Source organism: Papaver somniferum, chromosome 8, assembly GCF_003573695.1.
Source record: "Papaver somniferum cultivar HN1 chromosome 8, ASM357369v1, whole genome shotgun sequence".
NCBI lineage: Eukaryota > Viridiplantae > Streptophyta > Magnoliopsida > Ranunculales > Papaveraceae > Papaver > Papaver somniferum.
In genome coordinates this window covers 163,056,537-163,070,078 of record NC_039365.1, presented here as the reverse complement: position 1 = coordinate 163,070,078, position 13,542 = coordinate 163,056,537, and the positions used below count along the sequence as shown (strand labels likewise).

Here is a 13,542-nt window from a genome sequence, read left to right as displayed (position 1 = left end):
CTTACTTTTGTTGATTATAGCTTTACAGATACAAGTGGTGAGCAGGTGCATTGTGCGTTGGCAACACTATTTATTCTTAAATAATGTCCAACTTTTAAGTTATGTTGCACCCACACGAATACAGGACACAATTACGACACGACACGGTTACGGGTGTTAGATCACTGCTCGGTCGAACTCGCAAGTTTTGTTATCTCAAGCTTGTTGTCAATGTTAGATGCACAAACTATTTCTTGATTTCTAGTCTACTAAAGTCAACTCTCGGGCTAGGATTAGAGTATGGTAGTTGAGTATTAGACATCACTGAATAACCCTCGAAGATTGAAGACTGAAGATCAAACGAAGATATTTGAAGAACTTCATCGACAAAGAGGTATGTGAGGACTGAATCATCCTATTTACTCACGACATTAACCATTCAATCTAATGAGACTATGTCTTGTGATTTCAGTAGATTTAATATGAACATTTATTGCTTGAATAATAGTTCATATTTCAGTAGATTTAATATTTCAAAGAAGAAATTTCGAGTTAAGCTTGTATTCATAAATCTCTCGAAATATGATTCAAATAATATTGGTTAAGAAAAATTTATTTTTCATGAACTATTTTTGTTTCAAGTTGATCATTTGGAATTGTTTAAAGAAAGTTTTTCAGATATTTTACTAAAATTCTAGAAACATGTTAGGTACGCATACCCTAGTGATTAGAGTTCAGGAATGGGGTAGGTACCCATACCAAGTACATGAACCCTAAGGTTCCAAGTTCTTGAATGCGAGGGAGGTACGCATATCCAATACGCGTACCCCTGGGATATGAGTTCATGAATCGATAAGGGTACATATACCCAACATCCTGAGTTAACGGAATGGTTCAGAGGTATCGTAACCCTACACATACCTACCTAGTATCGAATCAAGAAGATGCTCATAAACTATTTTCACAAATACTCTTGGCATTTCTACAACTCTCATAAACACTTCTAAGAAAATTTCTTCAATAAATCTCTCTGTCTTTGTGAATCATGGTTTAAGTCTTGAGTGTTAATAGGATTTCTTAGCATAGTCAAAAGATTATGGTCTAATTCAAGATATGAACCAATTTTCTTCTATATTTTCTTCTTGTGAGACACCAAAAAAGTTTCTAGGGTTGTTTCCCAACTCATATGAACACATAACCCTCTTTTATTAGTAGTAGCTTCAATTCACTCCTTACAGAATCAGAAATCCTTACATCTCCCGGTGGAGCACCATTGGAAAATAACACATCTAAAATGTTTTCATGTGTATCATAACCAACGTGTTTTTTTCCTCTACCAGTGTCATCAACTATTCCACATCCTAATCCAGACTCTATTTCACCTTCGAATATAAGAGTGTACTGTGAATCGCTGCCTCTAACCTGAACAGCCATTATTCATCGTTCATTCATAAAAATTGATAGAGAATAGAGAGGAGGAAGAGGTTGTGTATCCATAGAAGAGGATAGAAGAAGATATATAGAAAAAGAAGGCGAGAGAGGAGGAAGAGGGGGGAGGAGAAAGAATGTGGTGGTGATGCTGCGAACAAGAAACCCTAGTAGTTATTAAGAGCACCAACTTAAAAGTGAGACTCAATCAAGAATTATATCAAAGAGTTTATATCTCTTTCTCAATACAATCAGCAAATCAAACAGATAGAAAGTTGCGAGCCTGATTGATATAAGAAATAACTTGGACGGAACCAAAGACCAATGTCCAAGTGTCAATCAAGTTCTATCCAACAAACAAGGTCGGATTTATCAATTGATTGAACTACGCATAACCTGTGATATTTCAATTATATAAAAATATATTGCGGAAAAGAAATAACACGTACACCATAAGTTTTGTTAAAAAGAAAACCACAGATGCAGAACAACCCCGGGACCTAGTCCAGATTTGAACACTACACTGTATTAAGACGCTACAGACTCTAGTGTATACAAGTTAACTTCGGACTGGAATGTAGTTGATCCCTAACCGAATGTATATTCCAATGATACATATGTCAGTAGGTATTTACAGATGCATAAAATTGGAACAACCAATAGAGAAAAGAAAACTTTGAGGTTTGATCTCTATAACATGGTTTATCTGTTCATATTTGCACATCAGAACTATCAAACTCTAACTAGTAAAAGGGATTTCTGAGAGTTAGCCGTAATATCGACCACAGTCCATTACTCTTTTTTCTTTTTTGGTAAAATTCATGTAGTCCAACAAACAAGTGGAACTCTGAGGAAGAAAAAACTAATCAAAATGATAGATACTTACAATGCAATTGGTATGGTTTTAGTTCATGCAAGGAATTATTTTATTTGAAAATACGAAAATTTATGTTTGTTTTTTTTTAAGCATAGATAGAGAGAGAAAGATACAGAGAGGTGGGTTGTTTGATTTACATGTAGTTTAGAATCATCACCTCTGATTTTTGAAGAAAAAACCATGCAGATCTAAAGGAGAGGGGGAACAAACAAACCCTCAATGAAAACCTCCCACATCTCTCCTTCTTTTTAATTATCTGCACAGTGGAGCTTCATACTTGAACTAATGAAGGATGGAATGAGTATGGATGATAATTAGGGTTGTATACGAAAATTTATGTACTTTACAGTTAAAAGTGGACATAAAACTCATTTTTTCTTCGTACCAAAATTTCCCCCTTTTTCCGGTTATCTTCTGGAGAGTTCTGTACGGGAGCCAAAACAAGACAACTTTGACTGAGTGGCATAATACCTGGCGAGATCGGGGTATACCCAAATTAATTGGGGTATATTCATTTTATTTCTATCCAAAGTAGTGTACTAATTAAGGGGTGTCTAAAAGGTGTTAAAATACCAAATTGTCCCAAAAAAACCCATGCCGACTAAAATCCATCCAAAAAAGTTTCAAAATCTTTTTCCAAAGCTCTAACTATGAAATCAAATCGGAAAAAAATAAAATAAAAAATAAATAAATCAAATTTGGATTATACGGGTTTTGAGATTGGGTATGATTTTGTACCGAGTATATATTCATACTCGGTTTGAGATTGGGTACAAAATCATACCCAATCTCACACATTGTATGATCCAAATTTTTATCAGCAGTCGGCATGATTTTTTTTTTGCCGACCTTGCCGACTTGTATCAGTCGTTAGGGTGTTTTTTTGTCGACCTTGCCGACTTTTCATATCTGAAATTAGCATTTACAGGGTCGGCACGGTATTCATCCTTATACCTTGCCGACTTTTCATCTCTGAAATTAGCATTTACAGGATCGGCACGGTATTCATCCTTATACCCTGCCGACTAATCATGCATTTGCAACACTTTTCTCTATATGTCAAAGAGACTATAGTCGGCAGGATATTTTTTGTCAACCTTGTCGACTATAAGTTAGCCGGCAAGGTAAGAAATCAATAAGCATGCCGGCTAAAGTTAGTCGGCATCTTCTTCATTCATCGACCCTGGCGACTTTTCATAATTACCGAACTGAAAGTATTGATTAAATTCTTTAATTTTGAGTATGATTTTATACATTTAGAAAGATGACCGGGTACATGAGCTTTAACAGCACGTTTTCTGAGACAGTGAGATTCACAAAACATTAACTGAAAGAATTCATTCTCAATCGAAGCATATAGAGCGCCATCTCACTAGGGATATATTCATGTTGGCTAAAAACCTAATTTTTTGGTTAGATGCTAGCGAATCATACAGATCATGAGACCAAGAGCAAGGCACAACCCATGCTGAAAACTTTTGTATAGTTTACAATCTTGATTGCCAAGTCTTCAGAAAGTTTGGTTAAAGAGGCAACCTCTTCAATATCTTAACTTCCCGTCAACCAGCCCTTACCTTCCCTTGCGGGCTAGGAAGATTCGTTCACCCTTTTTTGTCGCATTATATACTCCAACTCACGCCCATCACGTGCTAGGATCTCAGCTCTGATATCACGTCTCCAGTTTATAACGCTTGATTGGTATAAAAGAAAGCAACATCGACCTTCCCTTACATTTACGGTGTACTGAAATACATACAAGACATACTCAGCACTCAGCAGCATCTCCACAAACCGAAGCCAAACAATTTTATTTTATTTTATTTTATTTTTTTTGCCTGGTTCTGCTAAACCTTGCCAAACAAACATAAACAGAGAGAGGTACAACGAGAAAAAACTTAAACCTCGCCAAAGACGTTATTACGATGATAGAAATAATAGTAATTTGAGCTGAGCAAAACAGAAAACTTAGAAATGTAGCGTCACATCCTCAAGAGACAGATGTATTAGCAGTGTTCAGTGTTCCCATTCAAGCAATTGCTTGAGCAGGATTAAGCACGTCTTTAACTATATTCAACAGCTTCTCCTCAGTACTGGAGTGCAAATAGTGAGAGACCCAATCTTTTACCATGTTTGTTTACTCCTGACTCATCTGAGACGTCTGGATCTGAATCATCTGGATCTGAGTGAAATCACCTGACTCATCTAGATCTGAGTCGATATGTTTGTTTTGAGTCAGATCTGACTCATCTGACTCGGAAATAAGTGAGTCAGTGGTTTGGTCCCATGAGTCAGGGGTATTTTGTTACCTGACTCAAATGAGTCCGAGTCAGGGGTTATGTCTGAGTCAGAGGTCGAGTCAGATCTGACTCAAAATGGAAAACAAACGGTCTGACTGCTGACTCGGTCCGAGTCAGGGGTTGACTCAGATTCAGACGCCGAGTCAGCTGCAAACAAACAAGTTCAAAATCTCTCTTTTCAAACATTCCTCGGCCTTTGTCGCATACTCTTCTGATTCCGGGTATAATAATCCGATGTATCATTCAAAAATGGCGTTTCAAAATCATTGACATAATATACCATATTCCGTGTTTCATCCTTGTTCCCAAGGTCGACAAAAATCTCTAAAACATTCTTAAGCAAAGTTTGATCGATTTCTTCCCCTTCGCGCTCTTGATTGATCAACGAGATAACAGCATTCTTAACTCGAACTTTCATCTCCTCATAGACAATTCTACGGAAGCAGCCAAACCCAACATCTTTTAACGATGCAAATGAGTTTCGAGGAATATAATAGCGATCGAGATAATTAAAAGGTTGAGAAAGCTTCCTTATTTGTGATTTTCCCACCTCTTAACGAGTTCTTGCAACATAGATACATCATCATTCTTCTCTTGAATAGATGGTAAAACTGTTGATGGCAAGTAATCATTAAAAACGCCTGCGTACCTTTCGTAAAGCTTTTCAGAATAATCATGAGGAGGTTTCTGAGTGCACATATTAAAAACTGTTGTGATCAGGTTCATCAAACAAGCCGCGTCCATGGGTGTTTCATCAGGGACACCTTCGATAATATTTATCACCTTTGTGATCCCCATCTGCAGGATTGCCAACCCTTCCTTCAACTCTACCACCGGCCATCATTGTGCGCGAACTACCTCAACTCCAAACCCTAACTCAGACAAAATGACCGAAGAGAAAAGAAGAAAAAGAAAACAATGAGAAAAACTTGAGGCCATTCACTTGTTTTTATAGCGAAAGAAGGGTAGTCCCATTTAGAATGTAATTCTCATCTTTGGTACAGTTTGTGTATTACGGAAACAGCCAGCCATACCTCTTAATAACAAGATTTTTTCCTTTGGTCAAATAAAGTAGTGGAAATTGTTCAACATCATTTTTTTTAGGAATATATACAAAATCTAGGTCACTTTTTTTATTTCTAACAAATCTTGGTCAATTAAGCGGATTTCATCCAAATCCGTTATGTCAGTCAATATCTCGTGCTGACTAGTCAACATCTCGTCACGTGTAGACATGTCGTGAACGTGTGAAGATTACTAAAATGTCCTTTCTGTAGTGCGGTGGAGAATGGAGACATAGGAAATAACGCTACACGTGTAGGCTTCTGCAATGTCCATCTGAGATCTACAAATCTCGGTGATTTCGAACGACTATGATTTTCGATATCTAACCTTCTCCGAATCGAGACTGAAGCAGCTCACCAGACAAAAATCAAGAGAGTTAGAGATGAAAGGCATCACTGAAACTCCGAGAAGATCAAAATCAGCAAATTCTGCACCAACCACAAAACCAAACTGAAAACAATCCAAAACCTCACTATCAAAATCCACTTTGAAAGCAAAAATTCCAGTTAGTGTATAAGGGTTTTCATTTCTATCGATAATCACAGCAGGAAATCCATCAGATTTTCATTTGGTATTCGCACTAATTCAATCAAGGATGGGAGTGAGGTTGCAGTGGAGCGATTTGAGGAGAAGGGTGAAGTGAATTCTCAGAAGAAGATTAATTAGGATGGGAATGTGGTTGTTGGTAATGAAAGAATTAGAAGTTGGCAAGAACAATTTGTTGTTGCGGTTGATAATGGGGACTAAATGGTACAGAGTATGAGTGTTTAAAGGTGTAGGAAATATGGGTTTGTTTTGAATTCGTGAGTAATTACAGAGAAGGAGATGAGACAGGGGTTAGAACACTCAATTCATCTTTGCATACGGCAAGTCGTGCACTCAACATGGTTGAGGAAATGTCTGAGTGCTACTTGAAGTTGTTATTACTGTGAATAAGGGATTAAAAGTGGATGTAATGTAATGATGTTGCTGCAAGCTTTTGTAGGGGTATATCAATTGCAGTGGAGGAACTGGTGATTGATATTTGCTAGAAATGGGGAAGATGCAAGTGCAATTGTTTTGATCAATAAAAGATGCAAGCGCAATGGCTATGAATTCATAGCAATTCAACTAGTCTGGTCACTTCTCCCTGCCTTTCTTTTTATAAGTTTTGATCTATTAATAGTTATTCTACCACATTTCTCTTGCCCAATTTTGGATTTGATTAAATGGTGGGCGTACGGCTAATCTGCAGATGTGACCGAAGACGAGAATTGGTTGGTCTAGACATAGATGGTGGGTAGGAAGTGCTGATGACAATGGTCTCTCTACTCTCAGTTTGGTGTTGGTTGTGGCCATCAGAAGCTTAGTCGTTAATGCATGGAGATGAAAGCAAGCTTTGCTCCTAACTGTTAGTAGTCAAAAAGTGAAATTGCAGGTGTTGGCTCGAGCGTAAAGTATAGGGAAAAGAAAATATGGGCAGTATGAATCTTTTTGTGTAATCTTGGCATTTGGCAATGGCAGTTAGACTTGCGATAAGGAGATAACGATATGTTTGTTAGCCGATTGAGAAGTTCAGGGAGTTGAAATCAGTGGAGGAAGGTGATTAACTGGTCGATGAATAGAAAGTATTGTTGGGAAATATATGGACAAAATGGAAAGTGAAGTTGGTCCTGTTGTTGGCTAGTTTGATTTTGTTGCGAGAAGGTACTTGGTTGATGTTGAGAAGAATCATGTCTTTCCGTAACTGATTGAATTGCAGTGGTGATGTATGTGTGGCCGAGATGGAGAATGACTTGGCAGCAAACATTTACTTTAGATGTTGGTTCTGTTTGGAGGAGGGATTGTCTACAGATTGAACTGTGAGAAGAGACATGGGGTTCCTGTGTACGCGAGATTTGGATCTCATGGTATTTGAAACTGGTTGTTGATGCTATTTGGTGTGAACATGGAATATTGGTTATTTGGTTGAGATGTAACAACTGGTGGAGATGGTTCTCAAAGGTTCGGTAACGAGAAATGGTGGTGTGACCTGAGTGGAGAAGAGAACGATGATATTGGGGAAAGTGGTACAAGGTTTACTCATGGGAGTCTCAGTTACAAGCTGAGAAGTTAGGTACAAGGTTCACTTGAACAATGATAATAAAGAGTAGAAGATAGGTTGCATTGCACTGTAGGGAGATATGGTTAAGAGTATTGATGTGATGAATAATTGTTGGGTGTTGCTGCTAGTTATTTGTTTGATGAATTACATGTCATCATGGTGCTACACATTTGCACAAGCCTTTGCAACTCGAACCAATCAGCTGAGCCAGACTAGTTGCCTCGGTCTGATTTGAAAACAAAAAAATAGTGTCACGGACTTAAATCAGAGATTCAATGGACTATTCTGTCATTTTACTTCCATATAACTGGGCTAACTTTCCATCCACCATTTTTGATCAAAACTGGCCTAGTTTTGTAAGAAATAAAAAAACTGGCCTAATTTTATAAACCATAAAAAAAAGAGGCCTATTTTTGTAAAAAGCCCTTTTCTTTATAGAAACTATTAGATCAGAAATTATACCGAAATGATTATTCGGAGTTTGAAATTCAAAAATGTTGCTTTTTTAAGGAAAAAAATGATCAGAATCGGATATTATTGCTTCCGATAATTCTGGTAATTAAAGATTTTTGCATCACTTGCGAGATAAACAATGTCGACGCTCCAAAGACGGGATATATATGATAGACACGCATTTTACATTATCTTCAGCACTCATAGACGCACATTTACTTCAGCAGAATTGAGCTTAACACAAGGCCGCTAAAGCAAGCTCATAGGCGCAAGGCTGGCTAAAGCAAAAACAATTAAGCCCATATGCGCATATTTTCTTCTGCAGAAATCTAAATCTGTGTGAGCTCATAGGCGCATATTTTATTTTCTTCAGCAGAAAAAAAAAAAACAAACAAATCTTAATCTGTGATTTATTGGAACCCTTTCCACACTGTGCTAATACTATCATTGCTTGGTAGATGGCTGGTCAGAGCCTAAGGAGAGATATCTTTTTCTCTAAATGAGAAATGTGGGATTATTACATGAATTACATTCAGGCGATGGCCGCATGTATTACGAATGGGTTTCAGTTATATTGCATCCAGTGAATGAAGTCTACAACTAGTCAACCTTTTTCACGGACTCACTAGCAAAGCTGCAAAGGCAAACGAAAGCAAAATACAGATTAACAACATTGTTTGGCTAACATTGCTGATCTTAATTATTAAGAATTACATTCACTTTCCAAGGAAATTTCTTTTTTGCCGTCAATGCCCAAGCTTTGTTTCTTTGTTCTTGCAATAGATTGGAAAACAAATCTCTAATCAGAAAAATTAAGAATCGCTATAATTAAAAGTGCTGACATTGAAGAATAAAAAGTGCTGACAATGATATTAGATATAGTAGTAATTTGAGCAAAGTAAGGGAAAACAAAAAGAACGGTAAATTTAAAAAATGGCGTCACATCCTCGAGTTCATCCAGGTCCAATTTGTCATCTCTAAGGTTCCATGGTATCAAGAGTGTTCCTTTTCAAGCACTTGTTTGAGCAGGATTAAGCACATCTTGAACAATCTTCAATAACTTCTCCTCAGTACTGTAGTGCAAATAGTGAGAGACCCTATCTTTCTCCTTTTTTAAACATTCCTCAGCCTTCACCATATAGTCTTCTGGAGTCCAATTTGAAACGTTCCTGGTATAATAATCCACTGTGACATTCAAAAACGCCGTTTCAAAATCATCGACGTAACATTCCATATTTTGTGTGTCCTCGTCGTTCCCAAGGTCAACAAAAGTCTCTAAAACTTCCATGAAGAAAGTTTGGTCGATTGCTTCTCCGTCGCGCTCTTGATTAATCATCGAGATAACAGCATCCTTAACTCGAACTTTCATCTCCACACCGACAATTTTACGAAAGCAACCAAACCCAGCATTCTTTAACGATGGAAGTGATTTTCTCACCACATAGTTGCGATCGAGATAATGGAAAACTCGAGAAAGCTTAGTTACCATAACCTTCCTTATGATTATCCCACCTCTCAACGAGATACCCTTTTCTCTGGTTCTTTCTCTAAATGAGCAGTGTGACATTTAAGCGATGGCCTCGATGCCTTCGGTCTGAGGCGCATGTATTACACATGGGTTTCTGTTATATTGCATCCAGTGAATCTATAATAACAACTAGTCGGCCTCTAGTCAGTAGTTATATAGACTCACAGGCAAAGCTGCAAAGGAAAAAACAACGCAGAAACGTGTTGTAATATTAAGATTGCGGTAAATAAGGATTCGATGCTCGGTCTTGAATAGATTTATAAACAAAAATATATACAAAATTGTCACAGGATCAAGAGATACCGGGACTCAGGATTTCACCAATTCTTATACTCATGCGATTCAATTATTAATTCTAGACAATTAAAGCTTATATTGATAACAAATATCGACTCTTACTTTGCCAAAAATAGATTTTGTAAGTATTATATGTAAATCATAAGCATGATGCATCAAGAATCTCATGGATTAAGCATACATCATCAGACAAAATCACAAATAATCAATAAAATTCATAATTCCATTCATAATAGTGCAAATAGTCATAAAAGAATTAAATAGAATTACTCATGCATAAAGAATGGTTTCCTCCATCATCCCAGTATTGGGGTTTAGCTACTCATAATAATCATGTTCTCAAAATACATACTTGATGCTCAAAATATGATTAAAAGAGTGAAAAATATAAAACAGTGGTTCTGTGACCCACAAAATTCGTCCAGAAAGAAACGATACCAGTGAGCTGCAGTAAAACAACGACACCCAGCTGATGCTGTTGATGCTGCAGAAAATAAGACTGCTCTGAGCAGTCCGTTCTTCGTGTTCTTCAAGGTTTGTTAATGGCAGCAGCAGCAGCAGGTACAATTCCTGCAACTCCTCCTGCGCCTCTCTGCTGGACTCCCAATCGACCCCTAACTCTTCATCCCCCTTTATGAGACTTGTATCCTCCTTTATATACTACCCAGATCCATAAATCTCGAGAAATATTTTTCTTTTTTTCTCCCTGCCAAGTTACGGTTTTTCTTTTCTACACGGCTGCTGACCCTTTCCAAACTCTCGTACGCGTCTTCTGTTGTTACAAAACTTTCCCAAGATATAAGGGAATCGAATAAGAGAAGATATCTTCCCTAATCCTCCACGTAATCTCCAAAATTATCTCCACAGCAGACCCGTGAAAACATCACCTCTGTTTTGCTTGATATCGACGATTCAGCCCAATATGCTCGACCCAAACGCACACATAAACCCTGTTTGGTCCACTAAAGTCCATCCCAATCGAGTTTGGCAATTGAATCTCCATAAAACACGTCCAACAATTCGAACCCTAAACTGCCAGAGTTGAAAACCAATTTCCCGCCAAAATTTTGTTTTAAACGTGAAGAAGAAGGGTGCCCCCCTATCCAGCTCCGGTGTCCCTTTAGCAGCTGTCTGGAAATGGGTCACCCCTTAGTAATTAGGTTACCCCTTATCCAAAATTGAGGGTCCGTATAGTGAGTTTTCTGGGACATTTTCCGCACTTTTTCGGGGTTCCTCCGAGGTATTTCTGAGGTGCTTCCGGTACTCTATCAACGGAGGTCCAAACGCCGCATTTTCAGCCAATTTCGCCGCAAAACCTTATTCTTCTAAAAACACCTACAAATAAATAAAATAACCAAATAAGTATAGAATCGAGCACTAACACTATATACAATTGAGATATATTAGACACATAAATGCGTCTATCAAAACGCTGGAAACAGGGATTGAACCTGTGGCCTTGTGGTTAAGGGCCACACGCTCTAACCAGCTAAGCTATTCCATCTTTGACGAAGAAATAAAAATTTATTCTTCTAAACCTTAAAGAACTTGGCAGCTTTGAAAACCCCCAGGTGTGGCTATTTCCTTCACTCCTTGTAGCTTTACGGCCGGCAAAATAAACTTTGAAGTTATGTGCGAGTGGATTCTTAAAGAGTGCACCCTTGTGTGCAAATGCTAATAGTTACACCGAAGTACTGGTATGAAGTGCAAATACCAGTAGTTTTCACTGGGTGCATTCCCCACTAATTATTGTATAAGTATCAACATACTAGTTCTTATAAGTTAAACCCTTCTCTTTCCATATAGAAATCTCGCAGAGAAATCGAACTAAGGAAGAAACTAAAAAGCTTTAACGTGCAAAGATTGAATTGATTAATTGGCACGAAGTTAGAGCGGTTCTTGGACTCAACAAACTTGAAGTTTATTGATTTTAATCCCATTATGGACTCAATAAACATGAAAAATGGATGTATAAATATATAGGGCGCAAGTGATGAAAGGCCGGACGATCGTGCCACAACTGCTGGCGTTGGAAGGAAATACGCTGGAGTTGGAAGGAAAAACTCCAGCGATTGAAGCAAAAACCCCCCCTGCTTTCTCTCTCCCAAACCCGGTTATTATATTTAGGGTTTATTTTTTATTATTTGTATTATTAGTTAAATAATTTATGGGACCAAACTCTTATCTAGAATAAAAACCAAATCCTAGCTAAGTTAGGCTAGATAAAAAGCGACAGAGATTTGTCTACGAGGGATAAATCTACGGCCGTGGTTTTTTCAACTAACCATTATAAACATTTTATTAACTAGTGTCCTATTAATTGCTCATGATGAATGATTAATTAATTTTTCATGATAAATGTTCATTTAATGAATCTAATAAATACATATTTTTATTAATAGTTATTAAAAATTATATATTGATCGGTAAAGAATTTGGTGCCGGCGAGTTTCGAACTCAGGTAACTGGTATCATCACCCAATGACTTTACCACTGTATTACAATGACCCCGGTTAAAAATTATATTAATAATTTTTAATGGTGGTAGCGAAAAAAGCAATTGATGGTGGAAGCAGTGGCGGGTATTTCTGAGTGGTGGAGGTGGTATTACTGGTGGTGGAAAAAATAGTGGGCGTGGCTGGTTTTTACGTACGGCGGTGGATGTTAGTGAATAGTAGTGGACAATAATAGTTTTGTGTCTTTACAAAATGGGCAACATTTTATTGTGATAGATGTAATTGACCGTTTTTATCACAACTAGTAAGGACAAAGCACAAATATTTTGAGGATACTAAATCATATAAGACAATATGATCATGACTGATGGATCACCCAAATGGGATCCCAGCTATTTATAGTACCCGACCGACTAAATCACGGTTTTTAGTATTAAAATAAAATTGATTACATTTCCATAATACAAAACAAAGTTTGGACAAGTTAGGCTAGATAAAGAACGATCAGATTTATACTTGTAGAACATAAATTTACCGTTATAAATGATCACGTTTAATTAAAATTTAATAATAAATGTTCAATTGATATTTTATAACAAATATTTCTTTAATTAATCAAATGAATATATTTTTGTTGATACATAATAAATTTATTTGATATTAACCATATCAGTAAGCATTAATGGTGGTTGTGATGGTGGGTAGTGGTGAGGATAATGGTGGTGGGTATTGGTGAGAATGGTGGAGCGGTGACGATAATGTGGTGGTGGAAGAAGTAGTGGTAGTGGGGTGATAAAAGGGGTCCTAAGATAGGTAAATTAAGCGTTAATGATGGTTTTGATGGTGGGTGGTGGTGGTGGATCGGCGGTGGGGATAATGGTGGTGGGTATTGGTGAGAGTGGTCGAGTGGTGACAATAATATGGTGGTGGAAGAAGTAGTGGTAGTAGGGTGAGAAAAAGTGTCCTAAGATAGGTAATTATTTAGTCACCCTTGGTTAATTTTTCTTTGTTTTTTTTAATTTGATTTTAGTTTTCGAATTACTCTTTTTATTATTTTTTAAAATTAAAACATTTCTTAA

At 37.2% G+C, this 13,542-nt stretch overlaps 1 non-coding gene across 1 annotated transcript; it reads right to left on the bottom strand.

The window, feature by feature from the left end:
* Nucleotides 1-11,437: 11,437 nt before the first annotated feature.
* Nucleotides 11,438-11,511, bottom strand: TRNAK-CUU. Its single transcript has one exon. It is a non-coding gene; the product is annotated as a tRNA-Lys (tRNA).
* Nucleotides 11,512-13,542: the final 2,031 nt, after the last annotated feature.